We start from the raw sequence: 21747 nt of genomic DNA, 5'->3' as shown, positions 1-21747 counted from the left end.
TAAAGTTGTATTCCGAAGTTTTTTTTTAATTCTGATAAACAAAATTTGAGATTAAAAAAAAATTGTATAAGGTATGAAATTCGTATTTATATATATTTTTATTCGAAAATGAGCTATACCTTTGTAAAGAAACAATGAACATTCTAAAGAACTGGATAACTGAAAAGGTTAAGACGTTTTAGGTTTTACGCGGGCTGTATAATTTGTAATAGAATGAGCATGGGGCTTGAAGTTTTCAATAATAAAAGGTGGTGTAAAATAAGTAATCAAATTGTGGTTTTGAATAACCTCTTTGCTAAGTGATTTTGAGTGATGAAAATTTTGTTTTTGTTTTACAATGTCTGTTTTCTATCGCAGCTATTTATAAGTAGCTCAGAAGTATGCAAAAAATTATGAAACTTCCGATTAAGTTTGTGCCACCTTTTAGAAAGCCTACATATCCAAAATCCTTAAGTCAAGGTCTAGACGAAATTGATAATATTAAGGGGATCTAATATTGCTTATTCGAATTCTCTATAAAAAACCATATTATTTCCCGGTCCCCCTAATAGTTGAATTGAGTATTAAGTTTATAAATAATAAAAACACGAAAATTAAAGTGTTGCTAATGCAATTTTCTCAAGTTGAAATTTAGACATTTTTTAACAATATTTTTGTGATCCAAAAATTAATTTCGCTTTGAAACTGCTCACACTGTTCGATCGAAATCAGAAAATGCCCGCCTTTTTAATAAAATTAGAAAAAAACTCTTAAAATTAAACCAAAACAAACTTACTGCTAAGTAATTTAATTATGTTGTTTAAGGGTCTATGTAATCGCTTTCTGACTTTTTCTTTTGGGCTGTGGCAGTGACCTCTTTGCATGGCGGCAGAGGTGGTTGGATACTCCCTCTCAGAAAACTGACTTTATATCGTGTTCATATGAGCCAAGAACAAAGCATACCTCTCAATGAAATTGAAAAATTTTTCTTCATCAATCATGACGATATCCCGCATGCCAAGCATGCCATATGCTACCCATGCGAACCAAGTTGCATTAAGATATCTAAATCTTTTCGAGTTATCTTATGGACGGAGAGTCATAATTGAATCCATTTCCTTTACTATTCGCTTCCGTTAGGCTGTAACAAGTAACCGTTTTATGAACAAAGTTATAAAAGCTTGGTGTGCATCGAGAAAATAAAAATTTAAAAATTTTTTCAGTAAGCATCTAGTGGCACCCTGGAGGAAACTGTAAAAATTTGATTCACTTCCTGACTGTTGCAATGCAAATGCAAACTTTTGCATTTCCAGAAAAACATAAAAACATTTCAATGGCCTACAAATATCAAGTTTTCGCATTTTTATTTTGTGAGTTCAAGGCCGGTTTGGTAAAATACGAAATCAGATCTAAACATTAAATTTATTTCAACAGTAGAATCGGTCCCTACAGGGTGCTAACCCGGGTGATAAAACATGGAGAAATAATATTTATTATTTGCACATGCAGTGTGTGGTGAAAAACTGTATGTGTGTAGTAGTGCGCTTGCTGCAACTTATTGGAATAAATATTGGCTTGCTTTCTGTTGTTTGCTTCCGTAGCCGCATTGCAGCGCATAACACACACGCACACATAAACACTCACCTCGGTCTCTCACATGCGCACCCACCATGCAAATACGCACACACACACACACAAAGCGTTGATTTAAGATTTTATGCAATTTAATTTTTTTTTTGAAATTTTAAATTCTCAACTTCTTAACTGCCAATCAATTTGAAAATGTCAAGGTGAGCATGAAACGGTTTATTGAAGCAGTTAGTGACTGTTTACTAGCGCTGCACTATAAAACACAGACATTGGGTTATTTGGTTGCGTCAAAAGAGATTCTTGTGAAAACCCATTGCTTTTTGATGTTTTGGTTTTTTGATTTTCTTTTTGTGTGTGACACATTGCTAGTATTGAGAAGGCAATCTTTGTGACTATTAGTGCCAATTAAATATTATAGTGAGTAGTGGTTACAGCCTGAATACGTTTTTGTATGATTTGAAACTATAAATAAAAAATAAACCATCGGCTGATTTATCTATGAATGTTACCTCACACTCACTTAAACAAAAGTGTTATTTCACGTGCAGAGAACTGGCAGTAACTCAATATCATATCATCGCAGTACGAAGTGGATCGTTTTATGTTTTAAGTATGCAAAACATGAACAAAGCTTGGAAACTTTCAAAACTGCTTCACTGCTTTCCACTGAAATTTTTATACTAGTAAAGGACGCCACTTTTCATTATAATTTGTATGACTAAATATATTAAAAACATAATCATTGGTCAAAAATTATACTCTAGTTTATTTACAAATCTAAAAGATATATTTTCAAAATATGTATAAACTGGATGTCTGGTGACAGAATTAGGTTTTAAATTAAAAGTTTCTCCCTAACCGCTGAGCGTATGAATGGGGAGGATACTGTGTTAACTTTGTTATTGGTGCTAGTTATTTAGTGACGATGCCTCAGCGGTCGGGTGAGCCTCGTGCGTTTACAATCGAAGCATATTTCATGCTCAATGACTCTTATGCATCTGCTCGTCGCAGATTTGGTAAAGGACAGAACACATTATTAAAACGATAATAGTCACTTCGCAGTTCCAAAGTGACGGTTTGGTGTACATTATCAAGCAGTGGAATAATTGGACTATATTTTTTTTTTAAATCGTCGCTGTTAAGTAAATTCTTTGGACGGTGCCTACTATCAGCGCGTGCGGACCGAATATTTTCTGCCAATAATGAGAGAACATTATTGCTTCAATACACACACATATGGTAGTTCCAGCAATATGGCGCCTCGCCCCAGACGAACATAAATACCATGACAATAGTGCGTGGTCCATCCAACAAACTGATATGCCGTTTCGTTGACATATCCTAGCCACCCGATCTTACACCTATGGACTTTAAAAGTAAAATCTATGAAACAAACCCAGCATCCACCTCAGCACTAAAAGAAAATGTTGTTCGCGAGGTTAATAGCGTACCGACATCACACTCATTTACAGTTACATAGGTCAGATTCCAAGAGTGTATCCGACGTAATGGTGAACATTTAGAGGAAATAAAAATAAAACTATAATACCCGCGTGTCTTATTTTTAATAGCTCTTGAAATAACTTAATGAAATAGCATTATAATTTTTTTTTAGTTTAGCTTTTAATTTCTAATTCTGCTACCGGACACCCTGTATATATGTATTCTCTTTGGCTTTCAAACATTTTTCCCTCATAATATTTCGAGCTTTGACGACAATGCTGTACTAAATAAAAAAATGTGCTTTCATTTTATAGTGACGACTTACGAGTAGAAGAAGATTTTGAGGAAGTTCGGATTGAATAAGCTGTTAAAGGTGCAAATCTATATTGGAAAAACCAAGTATCATATCAAACAAAATTAACTGTAATTATACGGGCAGCTGTAATTGGCCACCACTTGCTTGGCCCTCATTTACCATCGGATTCTTCGAATCGTGACATATACATATTGACTGACTCCCCTGTCCTATTAGAAGAAACACCAATTCTGGTAAGTTAGAGGCTAATTATTTTCCAAAATAGTGAATATCCGGTGCGCAACCGTATCACCTCACACCGAACATCTCAATAGTTCTATCTCTAAATAGTTGGGTTGGGAAAGAGGAGCCAGAAATACTATCTTCGCTTGCTCGAGCACCCGACTTTACCCCAATGGAGTTCTATACCTGAGGTCAGGTCAAAGAGTTTGTTTATTGAGTAAAAATTTAGAATCGGGAGTATTTGATAGAAATAATTAGGCAAGACTTTGAAATGAAAAATGAAATAGGGACAGAAAATGTTTAACGAATCAAGGTTCGTAATTCGAAAATAAATAGTAAAATAAACCATTATTTAGGTCGTATATTTTTTCATCCCACATGGGAATGAGATTAAGTACTTATGTACAATATAAAATAGGCACTTACACCCTTAATCGGGTGTATGGTCGAGCTGTTTCTCTTCCTTCTTGTGATGTGCGTCTCAATGTTTTCCACAGATGGAGGAACCTACAGTTTTAGCCCCACTCAAAACGGCAGATATCTTTATATATAAAATAAAGTCATGTTAGTTACACTATTTATAACTCGAGAACGGCTGAACCGATTTGGCTGAAAATTGGTGGAGAGTTAGCTTAGAACCAGGAGACGGACATAGGATACTTTTTATCCCATTCGAACGCGTTTCCGTGAAGTCACTATAAAATGTGGTATAAAAAAACGCATCTGATATGGAACAACAAAACGCAAATGACAGCTAAACGTAATTTTGTCTATGGTAAAGTAGAAAATTTGATAATATAAAATTTGTCAGAAATATATAATCACAGTAATTTGCATTCTCTTTGAATCATCATTATCAATACCACGACCAAGACGATCGAATCTTTCCCGACATAGCCGTAATGCAAGAAGGATACGAAACATTGCGAATGAAACGACTGCAGAAGCACAAGGAATTGTCCGTGAAGAGCGCCGCGTTAGTATGGCTCGACTTCGTGCTTCTCAATCACAAGAGCAAAGTGAGGCAGCCCGTAAAACGGCTCAGCTAGCAATGCGAAATCGTCGAGCAAATAACAGAGATCAACAAGTAGATCATTTTCGACGCACAAGAAGAGAAATATCAAGTGATGATTTAAATCGAGCAGCGTTTCGATATGATTGCAACACTGATTACTGCTTGTATCCTAGCGTTTGCATTGGGCCAATGAACGTTGTTTGCGAGTACTGTGGCGCATTGAAATTTTCCGGAGTAACGCCCGGATTGTGCTGCCTTAGTGGAAGAGTGAAATTGCCATTATTGACTTTTTTGGAGGCGCAATGATTTTACTGTCTGGCGACTTCCGCCAAACGCTGCCAGTAATTCCAAGATCAGCTGTTGTTGCCATTAACAAATCACAAGACCAATCCTTGAAAGTTTATGGTCTGAATCTAGAAAATCAATGTTTCTCACATGGTCAATTATATGTGGCATGTTCACGATTGCCTTTTGAGAAATTCTTTTAAATTCAAAATTTGCTTAATAACTCGAAAACAAAGGCTTTGAACTAAAGTGACATACTCTTTCTACCAGATATGGTAAGGAATCCTAACAGCTTCCGAAAAATATCCTTGTTGACCGCCTGTGCACTTTGTTCGGTAACCATCTTCATGGCAGTAATTGGACACCTCGGAGTTTCCATTAGAACCTTAGGTCTTATGCCTGTATTCCAGTTAAGCATCGATTCCATCCATGCGGATAATAAACAAAACCAATCTACATAGTTGCTTAAAATCGACAGCAGCCGAAATATTTGTGAGATATGGGCAGAACGCGTTGACTTCGTATAAGAAAATTGGGTTGGCTAGGCAGCAATTTGAACGAAATTATTGTATGTACCACAATTGATCGGAAAACTTACTTTTTCTAATAAAGGCGAAATCATCAGGACAATTCACAACTACCTAAATGCAAGCAACTCCGCATTTGTTGATAATGAATGCAAATAAAGACTGTCTCAAAAGTGACGCCTTGATATCAGTAGTGAATAATTTCTAGATGGTACCTCCTTTATGTCATCTTTGACACTTATCAAGCAGATAGTCGTACAATTTTTACACGATAAAACCACACGTTAAAATTATTGAAACTTACTACAACAGCAACAATCGTCGACGTTTAAGAACAACGCATCGCAAAATTTGTGATTTTTTAGTGGAAATAATCGTTCGAATGAGCGGACAATTCAAAGGTTGGTGAAAAAATGTCAAGAAGTTGATTCTGTTGAGTATAGAAGAAGGACTGACAGACCAAAAACTGGACGTTGTGTTGAGGATATTGCTGCTGTAGCGTAAAGTGTTGATGAACAACCTTCAGGATTGAGATCTCGACGATCTCAATAATGAAACATTCGGGAATAGACTGTTTGTCGTACTTTATCTACAGCCGTGCTCATGATGGACATTTAAGGGGCCTCTTATCAGTCGGCTTCCAAAAATCGATTTTTGTCTTTACTGCTATCGATAGATATATTATAGGAGAATATGCCCTCAAAATTTTATAGCGGAATTCAAAGTGATTTCGGAGTTACAGGCCTGTGTACCGTCCCTCGTGTGAGTACATATACTGTCTACCTTCTAAAACTTTGAAACACGTTTTCTCAAAACCATGTTTTTGAAAATGGCGTGTAAGATTTAAAAAAAAACGACAAAAGTTATCGTTTCAAACCGATAATCTATATAAAGATAATTAAAATGCGCAACTAATTAACTAAAAAAATACAAAAAAAAATTATTTTTGAATGTTATTTAATACCTTTTTTGAAACAAAATATAACGAAAAAGCACTTTTTTCGATAATTAATTGTGTGTTCATTTTTTCATATTTTTATACAAGATTAGTCTATTATATGCGGGAAAGCCTTCTGAATAAGAAAATATTTTTCTTTTGTGTTTCAGGTGAAAACTACAACCGCAATCTTACACGCCGTTTTACTAGCGCGCAGCGAGAAGCTGTGCGAGATCCCTCATATATCCGCCATTTTGTTTTTTTATTTATGTTAAAAAATTGTTTATTAATCTTCAATCCTGCCTTCAAATAAATGCAAAATATTATTCCTGTGTGTCGCTTTTTTCGCCACGAAAAAAAATTGAGAAAAAATACCTTTTTTTGAAGCCACTGATAAGATGAGTGATGCCATTTTTCAAGTACAATTATTAACAGCCGTTTTTAAATAAAAATATTGAAACGTGAAGGAATTTTAATTTTTAGAAATTTTATTTAAAAACCACATCTAGTCGCATCTTTTGAAAGGTCATTTATTTGAACCAGTTCGTTTTTTCGTATGATGAATGCCATTCGCGAAGTTTAAAGCAAGAGTTAGTCGAAGGGGCCGATACTGCAGCTACTTGGTTTTATTTTACATTTTTTGGCATTCCATTGACTGCTCTGCAGAAAACGTGCGGTGAACGCACAATCTTATTCATTTCTCGCTGTCTTCATATTCGGCAACGCGCTGTTGCTTCTTATTTAACTTATCTTTTTTTGTGTTTATTCAAATTTACTAGAACATCGTTTCCGATAACTAAGCACAGCCTACATTCATCGGTTCATATCACGCAACTACTTTCGCTTTCTGGCGCTTTCTTCATTCTGCCTCACCTTCCTTCGATTGCTGCTAAAAAAGAAAAAAAAAAAACAATCACCCTCAATAATTAGTTACATCACTATTATTGGCGTAAAATATTTTCATAAAAAATGTTGCTAGTTAAGATTTGTATTTGTGAGTGTTAAATTATGGCGGATGTCCATTTATGCAATTCACACAAAAGTTAAGGTACCGGCATCGTGGTTAACTAATTTACCAATGGATTTAGTATGGGCAATTTGTTTTTGGGTCAGCGCTCATGGAGCAAACGACTTTTACTCATCCACTTAAAACAACGGCGATAATTGCTTTCGTGTGATATTTAATATTTGTCGTTTTTTTAGCTTTTTTTGTGTTTCTTTTTTCTAAAATATGTGTTTACGGTATTTTACTTGTGTCTGATTTACAAGCGTGTACAATTTATTAGAGCAAAAATATGACGGCAGTAAAAAATTTCAGTGAAGAATGTGCATCAATATTTAAAACGTAAATGCCATACCTTGTTTTTGTTGCCATATAACAAATTAAGGGAGTTAGCTGACCACTCAACTTAGTACATTGAAATGTATATATGAATATATGTATGTACAAGAATACATCTCCTTTGAGCGATGACAATAATGTAGGTTAAACTTAATTACCTTTTCATGCTGTCTAGTGACCTTTACTGTACCCTGATAAAAACTTTTTTTGGGGAATTTCAAACCTTACATTTGTTTTATAGTTTTATGCTTGGGGTTTTACGCAGAATGCATTGCAATTTTTATGTAAGCATGTGAAGAGTTACAACTACATATGCGTTTTTTCTTTATTACATGCAGCAACTGCATTCCTGTAAAAGTTATTTGCACACAAAGACGACTCACTCACACAAACGAGACAAGATTAGTTACAGTATTGCAGTTTTAACTATACTCGTATATATGTTTTTGAAATGAGCCAGACAAATCCGGTTCTGTAAATGTAACCAACTGCAGAGTTGTTAATGACACAGCTAATAAAATAAAACATTAATTAAAAAGAAAATAAAAGTAAAAATGTAAAACAAATACTTTTGTGTACGACTATCGCTTGCACTGTTGGCTATTAGGGAAGTGAAAAAGCTGACAGTAACTTACATATGTACTTATATGTACGACTATGATGCAAGTCACATCCTAAATGGAAGTGAGTGATTTGACGAAAATTTAGCATGGGAAACAAGCGGCTAATTGATTTGCATAAAATTTGGAGCATAGTTGCATGGCTGTTGCATGGAAGATTATATAAGTACAACAAAATTAGGCAAAAAACAAAAACGGTATACCTATATAACAAATGAAAAAAAGTTATGCATTCAATCGCGACAAATAACCAATGCGCAATGGTCAATGATCATGAAATATTTAAATTTTGTTCAGCTGCATATTTCACGCTGCGCTCTAAGTTTCACGAGCGCCACACATTCGCACCAATCGGATTAGGACGTCCAATTTTTAATTCTCAGAGTAAGCCTACAGAGCGCTTCATTCAGGCAGAGTCGGCAATTAAGATATTTTCTTTATTTCCCCAAATAGTAAACGAACATTTTTCCACCAATAATGCAACTCTTTAATTAGCTGGTATTAGGTTTATTTGAGTATGAAAAAAAAATTGTTTGGGGAATATGTCGAATATATGTACAAATACAAGTGGAATGCCCTTTTTTGTTCATCAGCGGTCATTATTGAACGCAAATAACCAATATCCCGTTTTTTAGTTACCAAGTTAAGGCTAAAGGAGGTCAGCTGGCATCAAATTATGGGGCAGCGCTGGGCGAAATCTTTACTGGAAGGGTATAATCAAAATAATCTGATAACTCTCCCCGAGGATAAGCTGAGAATGTTTACAGACATTTTCACAGCCCATTGCATATGATCGAGATATGGTCCACCGACTCTTGTCGTTTCTGTGACCAATCCCAGGAGAGCTCATTGCACTATTTCCTTGAATGCAGCGCTACAGTGCGAAGAAGGTTAAGATAACTCGGAAGAAAGGCACATACGCTCAGCCAAATCCAGCTCTATCTTAAGTTTAAAGAGGGAGCTGGATTTGGATGAAGTACTGTAATGAGTAGAGGACACGAAATACGATGGGGTCGAAATCCAAACCTCAAATCTATCTGCCAAGAATGGAATGAATGGTTAAGAAGTGGTGTGCAGCTTTGGACTACAGTTAATAAGAGGCTGCTCCAGAGCTGCATTTGGTGCTTTTTATTAAATTAATATCTCTAATCTTTCCTCTATTCGAAGTCCAGTCGATTTGGTCTGTCCAATGTGTGCTTTTTGTTCAAAGACTACCAACTGCTATTATACTAATAGACTTTTTATTTGTGCAAAAAAATTTAAACTTTTGTTTGCATGTATGCGAAATTGTTAAAGAGTTTTTCCCTCGAACATAAAATTTGCGAGAAAACCGTTTTAAAAGCAAAATACAATGTTTTAGCAGCACGGAAGCGCCGAGAACGCAGAGTTTCTTGCTGAAGAACGAGGGTATCTATAAATTTGTACTTTTTCCCATAGAATTCATACGTTACATACATTGACCTGAGAGGAATACAGTCTCAATATTAATTTCCATCCTGCCAAAATATCTAAAAATGCATTGTAGGCTTCAAACGGTTAAGAATACTGTTAGAAACTATGGGAAGTCTAGATACGTTGTTTTTGATAAATGTGCAAGCTACATCTCCGGTTGCATTATTGAAAAAAAAAAAAATGCAGGTAATACAATACTTTTCAGATATCCCCTTTTTTCATCAGTATATCTCGAAAATTGCGGTAAGCGTCAATATTTAAAACTTTAATAATTTTCATATAATTTATAATTTGAAAACTCTTCCTACCTAAATAAACTTGTATTTTCAAGAGGGATTCCCCGATGGGAATAACTAATTATAGAATAAAGATATTTAAGGAAATGTGGGAGGAAATGTAATATGAAGTAGTCACCAACCAGATTTGAAAACATTGCGAAATTCAATTCCTGGAAGATGTTTATAATACAAGCAGCGCGACATAATATATTGCAAAGTTTTGAAAATTTATTTACTAATTTATTTATTTTTCACAAAACCATATAACTTATATACAATAGAGACGATATCACTTAAAGTTTTAAGCTTTCTACAAAATTTTACAAAATTCAACCAATTTGTATCTAAATTTCCAACTCTTTAATTTGAATTCTTAAAAGATTTCGAGTATGCAGCTAATAAGCTTATGCTTATTCAATTTTGATATCAAGTTGTGCCAGTTTAAAATGGCTCACATAACTTGAAATGCCAAGTGATTACTATTTTACTTAGACTCAATGTCGTTTGCTGTTAATCGAATTGTGTGCCTTTTCCTCGAGTAGCCAACCGGTATATTCTACGAGGGTTGCTTTTTATAGTATGCGCCAGTGCGGCACTGCGTGTGCCGATATTTTTGTAGAACATTTTGGTATTTTTAGCATAAACTTAAATATAACGTTTTAACTTACGAAATTGATTTATTATTGATACTTAAAAATTTTATCTCGGCTATCTGCAATGATTTATTATGACTTTCGACGCGGATTAACGACACAGAATCAACTTACTTCGACTTTTGACATTGAATCATTAAGCTTAGCTACTGTGAAACGCTGGTAACACGAGATCCAACATGGCCGTCGATCCTTGCAGGATGAATTTCGTGAAGGCTGAAGGCAAAAACTGATGCATTGTGTCAATTAATAACGTAAGATAATCATGTGACATATCGCGAGATAGAGGCATCCTTGGAAATTAGTGACACTTGTATATATTCAATATTACATGAATATTTGGCCGTCAAGAACATTTGTCATCGCTAGATATCGCATAATTTGAAAATTACACAAAAATAACTAGTGTCGATTGGTATAAGGAAATGTTGAATAAATGCAACGACGTTGAGTCAAAGTACGCCGATGACATCGTAATAGGTGACGAATATTGAAGCTATGCATAAGAGCTGGAAACCAAAAAGCAATCCATAGTATGTTTGTTAAAAGACGAGATTAATTCAATAAAATTTATTTAAGGAAGGAACACTGGACATCAAATTATCGTCTGTTTTTCGAAAAATCTGGTATTTGGTCACGTCGCAACTGTACCACTAGAAAAACTTTAAACAGTTAATTCCGAGTGGTACAAAACCATTTGATTGCCAGAAGCTGTCGGAGAAATAAGGAAAACCAATCGCCGAAAATGAACCAATCCAATGCGAGCTCTCACGCTGCATTGCTTGACTGTTTGTTACTTGAGCTGTCTAGTTCACAAGTGTCAAATGTGATTGACGTACGATGTCATTTCTAAAATTATAATTATAAATCTTCCAATTAATTTCGCGTCACCTGGTATATAGCACTGAGCGAGTTTCATGTTATACATATATGGATTATGATAAATATGACTTGATTAAAAGTGTCTAATCAGCGAAGTCTTATGACCTAGATAAACAGGCAGTTTCGCAATAGTAATTGGAGACAGTCTAATAAAAAGCCAAAACTGGATTCTGGAATAAAAGCGAGAGATATTTTTTAAAACCGATCGAACGCGACGAAAAAACAAAATTCACGTTAGCTATTGCAAAAAGGAGTTTACGTTTCAACTTCTTTCTTCTTGTTGTTTTATAAAAACAAAACACTTTTTATATACCACTTTTGTTTGATGCCCATATTAATATCATAGAGTGAGTAAAATAATTTAAAACCATGTTTTTTTAATTAAGTTCTTTGAAACTTTAAAGTCCTTTCAAAATTAAATCGGTCAGAAAATGAAAAACTGAGTATGCAGCATTGCTAATTGAAATCTATCGTTTCACGTACACATGAGTCACATTTGAGCAAATGTTAGGAGTTTGTTTTTAATCAAACAAAATAAAAAAAAATTTTATTTATTTATTTATTTATTTATTTATTTATTGTCTTTGAATGGATACATTCTTACAGACTATATTAAGCTAATGTACAATAGTTTATTAGTTACTAAGAAAAGAACGATTTAAGATGATTGACTAAGATGCCATACGGCCATGTAAAATCAGCACCAGAAGAATTGAAAAACATATTTAAATCTGAACATGCCCTAGGAATCGGAGCATTCATCCCATAGTTGGTTCTCGAGAAGCCAATTTTAAAGGTTTCGTACTGTCGGAGCCTCATATTGGGTATATTAAATTGAATTTTACTTAAGAGGGAAGGACAATCAATAGATCCAGAAATATATTAATACGAATAATAAATGAGCACGATAGAATAGACCGTCTGCTATCAAGTGGTTTTAAGTCAATTAGTAAACATCGAGAGCGGTACGATGGTACAGGTTCAGAAAAGTTTAAAGATCGGAGCGCAAAACGAAGAAAGACTTTCTGCACTCTCTCAATCCGATTAGACAGACCTATTTGGTACGGTCTCCAAATAATAGCGGCATACTCTAATCTTGATCTAACAAAAGCACAATACAATGTTTTGAGAGTGTGTGGGTTGGTAAATGCAGAACAATTTCGGCGAACGAATGCTAGCATCGCATATGATCGTCTTATGACGTGGTTAACATGGCTGGTGAAATTCAGCTTAGAGTCGAAAATAACGCCTAAGTCTTTAATTTCCTCAACGGATTGCAAAGGTAAGCCAGCAATATTATACGAAGTATGCAAAGTGTTGTTTGATTTAGCATATTTTACGTGAAAGCATTTGCTAATATTTAGTGACAGATGGTTTAAATAGCACCAGTTCCGGACATTGTGCAAGTCGGTTTGCAACTTTTCAGAGTCCCTAACACTGTTAATCACCGCAAATATTTTAAGATCAAATTATTCAATAAGAAACGGGTTAGAAACCTATTGTGGGCATGAAACACCAAATGACAGGAGAGGCGTTTTCTAATAGTTATCGTTACTCGAAGTAGGTAAAAAATTAAAAAACAAGTAAATATAGGAGTACATTAGGACGGGTCGATTTGTGGGGAGGCAAAAAAATCGCCCATTGCTCTGTAAAAACCATATTCTAGGGATCAAAATAAGAAACTTTGCCGATGGAACCATACCTCTAAAACGAATTCTGATGTCCCCCAATTTGGGTCGAACTTTTTAGTTTATTTTCCATAACTCACTTAAAGTAATTTTTTCATTTACATATGTTCTGACTAAATCAATTTCTTAAGAGAAAAATAGATATTATTATTATAAATAAATAATAAATATTATTAAAAATAAATAAAAATAGAGAAAAAACATAGCCATTTAGCTGATTTTTTCATGTAAAGGCCAAAAATGGTGATATTTTGAAATGATTGTATGGGGAACCCCCCAGAGGAGTTCCAGGGGGTGTGCCACTGGCATGAGTGGATCGGCCGTGTAAAGTTAGTGGGGATCGGTCATACATTTGGACTCGATTGGAGCACTCTAAATGGGTCAAAGTGGGATTTTTCAAAATTTGCCCCTACCCAAAAGTTCGACCCAAATTGGGGGACATCAGAATTCGTTTTAGAGTTATGGTTCCTTCGGCAGAGTTTCTTATTTTGATCCCTAGAATACGATTTTCACAGAGCAATGAGCGATTTTTAAATCGACCCGACCTAGAGTATATGTATTTATTCCCACCTTACATACGTCAATATCTCACGGCGGAAAATTTTTAGAAGGAGCTGCCATTGTCACATATGGCGCATATGTCCACAATGAGCGTCGAACATGGGACTAATCGCTGACTAGTTACGGGCGTCAAATAGAAATTGCACTCCTTAAGTTCCTCAGCATGCCCATCTAAGTCTGTGCTTTGTAATTTGGGTGATTGTAGCCATATATCGCTAAGTTGTATAAACTCTTTGATAACTAGGAAATAGACGTTCAATATTTATTGCCTCTTTTGGCAGTAAATCCAAATAGGACAGCCCTTGGGAACACAAACTGGCTTCGCTTGGAGTTTATAATTTGCGTGAGTCAGAAAGAACGAACCTTCATACTTGATCGTACTTTTGGCAAATCGTTTAGACGGCTATAAAGCCAGTCAAGGCGAATAATTACTTATACAGTCATAAGGGTTAGGATGTATGAATGTATGTATGAATGTGTGCAAGTTTTTCGTACACACAAATTTTGATTTTTTTCACTTACATTATTGAATGAGTTTACTCTTGTTGTTTTTACGTTGTTGTTATCGCATCTGGGAGATAGCGTGTAATAAATCCATACTGAACAATAGTATGATTTGTGAAGCACATTTTTATTTTTAGTATTTTTTTTTTCATTTTTTATGTTGTACAAAACACAACTCCTTTGAATATTTGGGCTGACGTAAGCTAAGGAAATAACAAATTCAGCGCCTTCATTTGAGTATTTCTTTTGTTGTTTTTAAATATTCGCTTTAGAGGTGTGGCAGCCATAGCGGTAAGTACAGCTGTGTGGCGAAAAATGCCTGGCAAAATTGACTTGGGGTAAAATTGTTACAAATTATACAAAAAAGAAAGAAATCGAGAAATAAAAGAAATGTCAAAAACAAGGCACAACGCACTCGAATACCACAAAAATACTAAATAAAACAACAAAGGCCTGAATGGCTGCTGACAATTACAAGTACAATCTCTTTGTGTTGTTGCAAATACACGTACATATGCGCACTTTACGCATAACTGGGCGTCAGCTTGTGACTGTTGTGTCCGTTGGTAATATTAGTTGTAGTGGCTATGGCGTGGTTGGAAAGGAAAAGAATCATCTTGATTATACAATAATACAAATAAAATTTATCGCTCCCAATTATTATGCAAGAGTTAAACTTGGTAATTCGTGGAATAATCAACTTTAAGAAAGCCAAACACGTACATATTACCAACAATCAGTCGAAGAGGCAGAAATGTTATGGCGGAAATAACAAAAGCAAAAATCCAAAAATAAACAATAAAAATTATTTTACATTCAAGTTTACACAGTGAGAAATGGAACCAAGGCTTAAAGTGTGGGTGAGAGTTGTGCGTTATTTAAAATAATTTTATTTTTTTTTATTGATTAAGGGGACTGAGCAGTAATACAGGGTCCTCCATAAAGTTTTTTTTAATTATTTTGCCAGTTGTCACTCTTTTCTGACGGAAATCTTGAAATGAAATGAATGGATTTACGATTGCACAGCATTGGGATATGGGATTGAAAACTTATTTCCAAACTCAGTGCCTCATAGCCCAAAAAGTGAGTTTATTGAAAAAAAGTCAAACCCGTCTTTTCTGACGGTTCGCATTTCGGCGGCTATGTTAACAAGTAAAACTGCCGCATGTAGGGATCAAAAAATCCGCACGTGAACGTCGAGTAGCCAATGCATCCTCAGAGAGTGACAGTTGAGTGCGGATTTTGGAGCGGTGGCATCACTGGACTATGCTTCTATACAAAAAAATACAATACAAAAAGTCTTCTACAAACGTCACTTCAGCCAACAGTGAGCGCTAGAGAGGCATGATGAACTATTTTGAAGTGAAGACATGAATTTGGACAGTCTTTCGGTTTCGGCAGGATAGTACGCTATACAACGCAGCCTATGCCACAATTGATATTTCGGGCACGAAATGATGTCAATTGGCTACTTCGGAGCTGCGATTTAACGCCGCTCATGATTTTAGCGACGTGTTATACGAACAATATATTAGAGATCCAGGCCCTCCATGCGTATCGAGAAGCACTTCGTGAGTTAGAGCCAGAAACCTTTACCAAGGTCTTTGGAAACTTGGTTAGAAGGATGCGCTGCTGCGTAACTAGCCAAAAGAGTCACGTGAATAAAATTACATATAAAGGGTTTTCCAATATTAGGTGTTATTGCGCTATCGAGAGATGATTAACGATCTTTTATGGCCGGAATTGGATGATATTGATCTGGACAACGTTTATTTTCAACACGACGGCGCTACGTGCCACACAAGCAACGAAACCATCGATCTTTTACGGGAAAAGTTTCCGGACGGTGTTGTCTCTCGAGGAGGTGATCTCAATTGGCCACCGAGATCTTGTGATTTAACACCTTGTGACTTTTTCTTTGGGACCACGTAAAAGAGAAGGTCTACACCAACAGCTCAGGGTCGATTCAAGACCTCAAAGATGGAGTTCGTGAGGCTATTGAGGACATAGGACAGCCGCTTTGCAATTCAGTTATAGAAAATTTCATGAAATGGATATTGCCCTGTAAGCGTGGTCATGATGTTATTTCCCACTATCAACGGCGTACCTTCCTCTTGATAATGAAATAAACATCATTTATATTAAAAAATATCATTTTTCTTTTGATATCAAAATAACACCTCTTATTGGAAAACCCTTTATAAGGAAAATTTTTGCTCTTTGGAATAAGCCAATAAGCTACCGAAAAAAATTGATTTTGAACTTTGAAGATGAAACCACCCTATATGTTTCTCTTGGCAACAGGGCGATTATATTTCATACCCAGTCAATAAACTCGTGTCTTGCTATGTGAAGGCCATTTTAAAATCGCAAGGTGTGTTATATTTCACTAGCCAAAAAGAGCAAATTGCGGAATGTTGGTTATAAAACAAATTACGACCTCAGTGAAACTTTTCACTCGTTATGGCAAAATGCTAACTCTCATTCCAGAACTTTTCATATATTCAGCTCGATTTTCATCACACAAGAAAACGCTGCGCATTCGATAAATACTAGACGATGGTGTACCTTTATATTATATCGCACCCTAAATATAAAAGGGTCACAACTCAAAATTTTCCACACTCGAGCTTGGCTTGTGACAATAGCACAGAAAAAAAACTATGTGACATATCACGCTGAAATTTGCCATGTAAGCTTATAATAGTCCTACCAAAAAACAAAAAATGTATTTTTGCCATATGTCATCCGCGGACCGTTTTATTGATAACGTCTCGTTCATATTTGAGCAGAAGTACATTTTGAGTTGTGACCCTTTTGTATTTAGGGTGCGATATATTGTTATTCTGCTAATGCATTTTTTGGATTGGGCACACAAAGAAATATTGTAATGCAGTATTTGGGGCCACTCCTGAAATTTTCCTGTAGATGCATAGTTTTTGACGCTTAACGAACTATCTTTATTGGCACAGAGTTAAAGCAAAAAATGATTGGCCGTCGTGTCGATTGGAAGAAATGAAGGGATCTATTATTAGAAAAAAAAGATTTTTTCCCTTGAAAGGTTTTAAAAATACGCTTCGCGCACAAACTCGATTACGCCTGAATACGAATACGCAACTTTTTTATTTCTTTATATACGCGTAGTTTCACGTTACGCTGTTTTATTTTAATTTAATTTTTGCTATTTTATATCTATTATATCCATGAATATAGAAAATCCGATGCAATTCCCTATCTTGCTGTCGCTGCAACCGCAATGATTGTCAGCATTCTTGTCATTCTTGTACTATTCAACAAAAGGGCCGGCGTGAGCCGTAAGTGCGTATATCGCAGTCTTCACAATAGTCGCATAAGTTACTGCATTCCGATGAGCTGCAAAGAACAATAGGCTGTAGGACAACATCAATGGATTCGAGGAGAAGCGTGGCCAAATACAATATATAAACTCATTTGTTTAAATAGGTTTATGTAAGTATATATGAATATATGTGTTAATATATAGTATAATCACATTTATTTATCTGCCTTTATTTTATAGCAACTCCAATCAATACATTTCCCTTTTACGGTTTTTAATTAGAAATTTATTGTAAAGACAACTTTTCTTACATGAGTGTGAGAATCTTGAAATGCTGGGCAATAGGAAAAGCGCCCGAAAAGTCTGCCTGAAAGTTTGGCTACTGACAGAAGGTTCCAAGATCAGCACGAGCTAACACTTCTATCAGCATGAACTAACATTTCATGAAATTAAGCCTTGTTCAATATGTTAGAGCTTCGTTTATTTGAATCAGTGTTTTAGTTGTTTCATAACGTTTAAATTTGTTACCAGATGTTGTTGTTGTTGAGGTGGTTGAACATTTCTGAGCTGAAAATGCTCCTAATTAGTGACCAGCACCGTTTTAGTACCACTATCTCGTGTGAAGATGAGATAGGATTGAAGGGTAGATTGAGTCTAGCTGCATGATCCCCTACTTTCCAATGTCCTGTAGGGGTTGCAGTGATACGTGAAATGTTTGGCCGAGAACATCCTAGCAGGTCATTCGTCCTTTGGATTTTGTATGACGGCCATGTGTTTTTTGTTGTGATACATGTAGGTATTTGCTTCCATCTTCTTTCGGCTAAAGCATGATAGTATGAAGCAATGTATGCTTTTAGTGTGTTCAGTGGGGTGGAGACTGCCACCGCTTCTGCTATGTCTAGTGTCGAGCCCTTTCTTGCTAGTTCATCCGCTATCTCATTGCCCCGTATGTTCCTATGACCGGGAACCTATATCAGGGTAATTTCAAGCCAATGGCTGAGCAGTTTCAGCTCCTCTCTACACTGTAGGACCAGTTTGGATGAAATGTAGTTGGAGTCTAAGGCCTTAATAGCTGCTTGACTGTCTGAGAAGATAGCTACTCTTGCACCAACTTCCTTGTAGAGTTCTAGGGATTTGCATGCTTCTCTGATCGCTAAAACTTCTGCCTGGAACACGGTGGCATAATCAGGAAGACGAATTGATTGAGATAGGTTGAGTGGCTCCGAATGGAAGCCAGCTCCCACACCACAGCTCATCTTAGAACCACCAGATGTACCTTAGTAAGATATATTGGAATCAATGGATGAAAGGCTATGTCTCCACTATAGATGTGACTAACTAAATACAGCCCAGGCTTCAAGGTGTTGACTATGCAAAGCTGCACTTTAGTTTCAATGCCGAAAATTGTTGCTATTGATATATTCACTTGAAAATCCCTGTTGAGAGGCGTAAAAATATCCACCGTCGTCGTCAATGATATCTAACGGCAGGCCTTTGCATTGAGCTGCTTCGACGGGTGGTCCGAAGGGAGGACGTTGTAGGATAAATGAGTTTAAGCGGGCATACGAAAAAGTGTTTAGTGCCAGAAGAGGCATTTGCGCATTATGGATGTATGACTGATGAGAGCATAGGAGTTTAACTTGCTTCAGTTTACAGAACGTACATAATTGCGCCAGTGTTATGCGGGTTTTCACCAAACATTTGAAGATCCTCATCTGCAACAATTCCGAATGTTCGGAGGACTGTTAAATATAGCTATGGTACTCGGAGTCATCATTTTCGTGTTGGATTCGTCACTGAGTAGCACACAATTTCACCTTCTTATCTTCCTGGATGAGGTCACGCGCCACAGAGGTATTAGGCGGCTTCTCACCAGACAACTAGAGGATTTGGAATTTGCTGACGATATTTGACTGCCATCGCACAAGCTAACCGATATGCAAACGAAGGCGGACGAACTAGTAATGCTGGCAGGCAAAGTCGGGCTGGAAGTAAACATCGCAAAATCTAAGTTATTGAGAATCAACCACACTAGCAATAACCACGTAATGATGGATGGCAAAGAAGTGAAGTTCGTTGTTAGCTTCTGCTACCTCGGATGCACTCTAGCACTGGACGGTGGAGCAGAGGAAGATGCCAACAACGGATTGAGTAGGCAAGGGCTGCATTCGGGCGCATATGGAAAATTTGGGCAAACTCGCAAATTTCCAGAGACACCAAGCTCAGGACATTCAACGCTTGTGTCAAGTCGACGCTGCTGCAAAGAAGTGAAACGTGGCTTGTTTCGAAAATAATCACGCGGAAACCTCAATGCTTCAACCACAGATGCTTGAGATTAATATGTAGTATATTCTGACCCAACATAATGAGTAACGTAGAACTCTGGAGACAAACGAACGAAGAGCCCATATAACGCCAGCTAACACGCCTACAATGGGGTTGGATAGGCTACGCTCTTAGAAAACCGCCCCACAGTATCACAAGAATGACCCTTGATTGGAATCCTAAGGGAAGCAGAAGTCGCGGCCGGCCAAAGAACACCTGGAAAAGATCCATCCTGCATGAATTATCCTCCGTAAGCACATGCTAGGTCAATGCTAAGACAATATCATCTAAAGCAACAGTTTTGTAGAGGCCCTATTCCGCTCAAAGGAGTAATCAGTAGAAAAAAACTCAGTTAAAGTCATGCAAGTCAAATTCCAGAGTTCATTAGGTTTTCTTACAACGTAGGCTTTGTCTAAGCTAATGCAATTGTTCTTTGAGACTTTCCTTATTGAGCTTCATAATAACAGCGCTTTGGCTGATTCTCGTAAAGCGCTTTGAGCTGTAATTGCGCGTTTTAAATGTTCAAAATATTTGCAACTATCAAGAAAGGGCTCGACACTAGACATAGCAGAGGCGGTGGCAGTTTCCACCCCACTGAACACACTAAAAGCATCTATTGCTTCACACTATCATGCTTTAGCCGAAAGAAGATGGAAGCAAATACCTACATGTATCACAACAAAAAACACATGGCCGTCATACAAAATCCAAAGGACGAATGACCTGCTAGGATGTTCTCGGCCAAACATTTCACGTATCACTGCAACCCTTACAGGACATTGGAAAGTAGGGGATCGTGCAGCTAGACGCAATCTACCCTTCAATCCTATCTGTAGAAGCTGTCAAGCGGAAGGGGCGAAGGAAAGTCTCTTCCACTATTTATGTGAATGTCCGGGACTAGCCAGGGCACGACTCCGATCCTTCGGTAAGCCTTTCTTACAGCAAATTAAAGAAATCTCAGACATCGAGATAAAGGATTTGCTGCTCTACTTGGACCTCACTAAATGGATCTGACTTGGAAACAAAAACAAAAAAAACATCATCTTCACACGAGATAGTGGTAGTAAAACGGTGCTGGTCACTAATTAGGAGCATTTTCAGCTCAGAAATGTTCAACCACCTCAACAACAACAACAACAACAACACCCTTTATACAAATAGACGAATCTGTGGCGGATGGTTGTTTCGTGAAGAGCTTTTTGATGGCAGAAATATGCTCGGAGGTTTGCCACTACCTGCCACTGCTGAGGGCAGTAGAGATTTGAACCCGACGTTTCCGAATGATAGTCACGAACCAACCCACGCGATCGAAATAGAAATCCTATAATAAATAAATATTTGTCGAGAAATAAAAGAAATTAAAAATATGTACCGTGAAGCATGAACGTGTATTTTGGCTCCACTTAGTTGTCAACCTCTGTATAGATCGGTAGAAAAAGTAGCTGGGGTTTTTCAATACCACACATGTATGTGTTTTATGTACAGATATTTTTAGATACATATGTACTTATATGTGTATGTTTAATGTATATTCCGATTCTTTTTTATTTAAAAATTGCTGGTTTTAGCTGCTGGCCGGTGACATTATTTTTCTGAAACTTAACTTCAGGAAGTTGTCCAATAAAATTTAATGCGAGTACATGTCGTCATACGAAAATTTATTCACACTTGGCCGATAATTGTTTTTAACACAAAATGTTTTTATTGTTTTTTAACTATTCATACATAGTTTTAATGTTTTTTCAACGACACTGCATCAGTATGCCATGTTCACCGCATCATTTTGTAGAGACAAGCATTGAAATTTTAATTGAAATGCCTTAAATGCCA

The 21747-nt window shown here is 36.5% G+C and overlaps 1 protein-coding gene and 1 long non-coding RNA gene across 4 annotated transcripts in view; one reads left to right on the top strand and one right to left on the bottom strand.

Annotated features, from left to right (window-relative positions):
• Positions 1 to 21747, bottom strand: part of LOC128858398 (uncharacterized) — a 76151-nt gene that overhangs the window by 35515 nt on the left and 18889 nt on the right. The window lies entirely within an intron of this gene.
• The window catches only part of LOC128858400 (uncharacterized), a 43441-nt gene that overhangs the window by 19033 nt on the left and 2661 nt on the right, over positions 1 to 21747 (top strand). The window contains exons 2-3 of the long non-coding RNA XR_008454004.1: positions 3327 to 3561; positions 17508 to 17762. This is a non-coding gene — a long non-coding RNA (uncharacterized LOC128858400). The remainder of the gene's footprint in view (positions 1 to 3326; positions 3562 to 17507; positions 17763 to 21747) is intronic.

This window comes from Anastrepha ludens, chromosome 3, assembly GCF_028408465.1.
Source record: "Anastrepha ludens isolate Willacy chromosome 3, idAnaLude1.1, whole genome shotgun sequence".
NCBI classification, from domain to species: Eukaryota; Metazoa; Arthropoda; class Insecta; order Diptera; family Tephritidae; genus Anastrepha; species Anastrepha ludens.
The sequence above is the reverse complement of the archived record's forward strand: the minus strand, read 5'-3'. Positions and strand labels throughout refer to the sequence as shown.